This window comes from Thunnus thynnus, chromosome 5 (genome assembly GCF_963924715.1).
Source record: "Thunnus thynnus chromosome 5, fThuThy2.1, whole genome shotgun sequence".
Lineage (NCBI taxonomy): Eukaryota > Metazoa > Chordata > Actinopteri > Scombriformes > Scombridae > Thunnus > Thunnus thynnus.
In genome coordinates, this window is record NC_089521.1 from 13,350,767 (window position 1) to 13,355,889 (window position 5,123).

The 5,123-nt window shown below is 38.6% G+C and overlaps 1 long non-coding RNA gene across 1 annotated transcript; it reads right to left on the reverse strand.

Annotated features, from left to right (window-relative positions):
- Positions 1 to 697: 697 nt before the first annotated feature.
- LOC137183811 (uncharacterized) lies at positions 698 to 2,741 on the reverse strand. The gene is made up of 3 exons (XR_010928541.1): positions 2,262 to 2,741; positions 1,885 to 2,045; positions 698 to 1,131 (listed from the first exon to the last, which is right to left on the reverse strand). It is a non-coding gene; the product is annotated as an uncharacterized lncRNA (long non-coding RNA).
- Positions 2,742 to 5,123: the final 2,382 nt, after the last annotated feature.

A 5,123-nucleotide genomic window follows, 5' to 3' on the forward strand; every position in this document is an offset into this window, starting at 1 on the left:
AAAGCTGCATGTTTATGTTATCCTTTTATTGTTCAGATTGAAAAGGATGTCCAAAAATGTTTCTGTTAAATAAAATGTATTTTTATTACAAATGTCATTATTCTTAGTGTCGTTTTTTATATTTTTATTTTGTGGTTCAAACTAGTGAATTACAGAAAACATAACTTGAAGTGGCAATGAAAATTAATCCATAACATGTACTACAGTGCCCTGTTCTGAGGATCAGTGGTATCCCAACTTCACTACTGTTTTATGTTGCTTTATAAATATGAATAATGACATATAAATGAATGGTGGAAGTGGTAATGACAATATACTGACTGCAGGGAAATACTGTCATTGTATAAGTATATATTAATATATTTATCAATGCAATTATCACAGCACATCTGATGAATATCTTTTATTTGGTAAACTTGCACATTTAAGTTGAACAAATGTGAATATATAAACAAAAAGTTTAATAATTATCCAGAAAATATGTAAATATAGAAAATGTATAGAACAAGTATAAAATAAATAAAATATCAGAAATGTAACAAATAAATATGAGATGATTTGATGCCTTGATGATGAACAGGCAGGTGTGTGAGTACCTGAGATACTGTGTGGACGTTCCAGAGGACCTGGAGGGAAACTCAGAGGCCAGGTGTGAAACCAGTGTGATGTCTTTGGACGACCAGGGAACTTGTCCCTGATCCTCCAAACACAGCAACTGGGGATGACAAGTCGGTTTCCCTGGCCTAAAGAGCCATGCTGTCAATAGATGAAATGTCTATAGGCAGCATAACAGCACTCCTGGTTGTCATCCCCAGGCTTCCTGGTTTGGCCAAATACCATAATGTCCTCCCAGTACCGCCTGTGAATGCATAAAAAGTACTGGGAGAAGTGCGGTATTATTATTACACAATCTGCAGGGCACTGGCCACAGCATTTCCTCTCCTGGTCCGTAGGTATGTCTGTACAGCTACTACAAGTACACCATGGTACCCCTGGCACTCCAGCAAACGGTGGGACACCATGTCTGCACTGATGCATCATCAAGGCATCAAAAATTAACCCTGGCTGCCTCTGAAGCAGTTCACTGGTGAGCTGCCTGTGCTCCTCCAAGGTCATCTCTTCAAGAAGTTTCTGAAAAAATAAAACAGGAAAAACACAGATAAGGCTTTATAGGTTATAAGTTTCATGATATGTTGGAAATATGGTAATGGTAGTGCAGAATATGGATTATAGGCTGTCCAGTGTTCCCAAACATGTCTACAACAATAACATGATTTTTTTAAAAAGTCAAAATATTGCTGCTCGATACTGTTCCTATATAGTATTTACATAGTCATTCAGTAGTGTTGCTGATGTTTTCAGTAGCCTCTAGGGGAGGACATTTCTCTTCATTTGATAACGTTCAAAGTAAAGTTAGACTTTTCTGTCGGCTTCCTGACTCATTTTAAAAAGACAAGAGAAAGACAAAGAGAGCAGCTGTGGTCGAGTGAGCTAGAGGGTGAATGAAGAGAGGGAGTGCTAGTAACGGTAGTGAGGAAGCCGGTGAATCAGATCGATAAATGTTATTTTCTGATTGTTTCACAGCGGTTAGTACCCACACACCTCAACCCTGCAGCTCTGCGCTGCGCAGCCTGATTTGGTCTGAATATGGGCTAAACAGAACAGCGAGGCGGATTACAGGCGCAGTATTTCCGCCTTGAACGGGCTGTGTAAAAGGGGCTACTGACTCACATTACACTGATAACACATCAAACTATACAGACTACAGTAATGTAAAGCACAGAGCTGCTATGTAAATACCACTTTGTGTTGTATTGCCATTTTTAATATCGTGCAGAACGGGTAGGAATATGATAAAATAATTGTATAAATAACGTCACAAACCTCAGTCGCTTCGGTCCCTTCGGAGGGTTTCCAGCCTCTTCCCCTGCTTCCGCGGTGCCGGTGTTTGCTCTCCTCCCTCGCCTGGCCCTGCCTGCAGCAGAACCGCTAACTCGCCCTCTTTCTCGCCCTCTTCCTCCTCCTCTAACCTCCGGTACTTGACTCTGCAAACCGATAATAAAATATGTAACGTTATCCTGCCAACACTATCTCGCAATCAATAATGCCTAATGTTAGAATAAAATAATGTAAGTTTTATTTAGCATGATGTTGCTAATGTTAGCTTGTATTACCAAAACAATAAAACACTTATAATTGCTATCTTACTTGTGAGCTATAACCTATAGTATTATAGACTAAATAATTAAATACATCTTCACCTCTTCGCTTGACTTGTTAGCAATGCTCGAAGTTGTCGTGGACGATGACATCTTAAGCAAATAGCTTCTTGTCCTTGAAGGCCACCGTAGCTTCTGGAATCTCTCCAAAGTCTTAGGGAGGGGAGGGGTGAGCAGCAGAGTGCTTCCATCTAGAACCTCACTGTTAGAGGCCGCTAAATACCACACATATTACACACTGGACCTTTAAGGGTACCAATAGTTTTGGCCATGCCATTTTCATATGTTTCATTGTTTCAAATAATATGTTGAGATGTAAATCAAGAGCAAAGTTTTAGTTATATCCAATGTGAAATAAAGAATGATGGATACCATATACTTCCAACTTAATACTATATGCCATATAGTTTCACCTTAATACAGAGAAAATTTTGTTTAAAAAAAAACAAAACATGGAAGGGTACCAATTTTTTTGGCTACATCTGTAACTAACATCCCCGTAAAGCTTTAAGCGTGATAATATAATTATCATAACAGAATAAAAACCATCCCCAAAAGGCGTTTATCCTTGAGGTAGCACAGAAGATTTTTGATCTTTCCACAAGAAATGGATCGCTTATCAACATGGAACACCTGAAGCAGGAAAAAGGAAAATCCTTTTAAAGATTGAAATCTTGTAAGGGGATGGGATTCATAGCAGCAACAGTATAAGATAAGTGTGATTGGGATTGGTTTTGTGATGCTGATAATCCCTAACCTGCTTTACATATGTGAGTTGAAGTTACAGCGCCTATAAGAAACAGAGTACTGTCTTGAATTGTTAAATTATTTTCTATTATTATTTTATGTAGATTTCTTTAAAGGGAAAGGGTAACAACCTCCTCTCTAGCAACCTAGAAGTAACCCACAACCCACCTAATGAGTCAGTTCAGGTTCAATTCATCCCTTATGGTTTGCTGCTCAGCCGACCATGACTGGTTAAATATTAGCTAACCATTTCCTGTCACAACCCTCACAGACCAAGCCAAGCACACAGGTCAGCTGCCGCTAATGTTCAAACATTAAATGGTTTATGAATACAATGGAGAAGAAGCGCTGCTGGGTCTTTGTGGTAGTCACATTCTGGTGCTCTTTGGATACTTCAGGTACTATGCTTATTCTATCTTGTGAAGGGCTCATAGCATGGGTGGAATATGGTCTCAGCCAAAAATGTTAAATGCAAGTCTTACTGTAAGGTTTGTGCAAAATTAAGGGATACTTGAGCCGGGTCAATTACAAAGTCAGAGTGAGCCTAATCCTCTCCATATGCACAAATGATAAATTCATCGATCTATAACCTGGTCCACATTTTTCTGTTCATGACTACAAGCACATATTGACTACAAAATTACCATAACCATCAACAGTTCCATATATTAAAATACAATCTTTCATTAATCCTTAACTAATATTTCACAAAAAAGGAGGAAAGACAATCTCATCACTGAGACTAGGGTATTAATTTGCTTTCAGTAGTACAATCCAAAAGGTCTCATGTTGGAGTAGTCTTTTTAGACAGTTGCCTCGCCTCGCCTCGCCTCACCCAGTTGCCATGTATTGTATTGTATTTATTTATTGGGACAGTGTACAGTTTTCAACATAAATGATGCATTGCACCAGAGTTAGCTCAAAGCTAATTTACATCTGCAGTCCCCCACAATGAAAACATATAACAGCACAACAACAGTAGTACAGCAGTACAAAGCAAAAAAACATAAGAACACATTATGCAAAATACAAAGCTACACAAAATAGCACATCACATACACCCACAATGTCAACTAGAAATTAATAATGCAAACTTGTCAAATTAAAAGCAAGACTACCTGGGCTAATGAGAAGACCATAGATGAAATTAGATTCAGTGGTTACAGAGCTGAGTGGTTATTAGTAGATTTTTTATTTTGGTTTTGAATGTATTGATGTTGAGTAGCATATTCAACATTCTTTGTGCAGATGGCATTTTTATGTTCTGCAACTGAGTCTTTAGTCTTCTTTTTACTTGTCCTACATAGAAACAACCACAGGGGCACTCCAGTCTATAAACAACATGTGTGGTTGCAATTGACAAAGTGTCTCATTTGATATATGCAAGATGTGCTCCTATCTTGAAAATTATTGGTTTTAACAGCATTATCACAATAATTGCAACTTCCACATTTAAAAGTTCCATGGGTCTTTTGTAGCCAGGTTTCTTTGTGTGGGAGGGGGAAGACAGCCCTGTACCACCTTGTCTGTCAGGGTTGGTGAACATCTGAATGAGAACACAGGTGGTTCTGTGAACAGTGGTTGGAGAGATACGTCGCTCTGAAGAATGCTCCAATTGTTTTTAATGATGTTGCTTTTTTGAGATGCTTCTTTGCTGTATTGTGTCACAAAATATATTTTTGAAGACTGGTGTGGCTTATTTTTGGTTTGGAATAACTTTTTTTATTCAAGGTCTTGGCTCTTTGAAGTGATTTATCCACTGTATTTCTTTTGTATCCTCGTTCAGTGAAGCAGTTCACCTTGTCTGTGGCCTTGTCATCAAACTCTTCCTCTGTCACATACACGTCTCAGTCGTTGGAACTGGCCGCATGGAATGTTGTCTATAAGAATCTTTGGATGGAAACTATCGGCCCTTAAAATTGTATTTCGATCAGTGGCTTTTCAATGGATAGTAGCATGTAAATCCCCAACCTCTGTTTGTCCCATCATTGTAGGGTTTATGCTTTGTTGGAATTCAACAATAGGATACATACAGCATGTGTGTAAGGCATATAAATCCGAGACATATAGCAAGTTGGTGCCAGACCCCAAGGACACAGAAAAACAATCCTACAAGAATGCTAGGAAAGGAAAAACATCACAGAGACTGTCAACGAC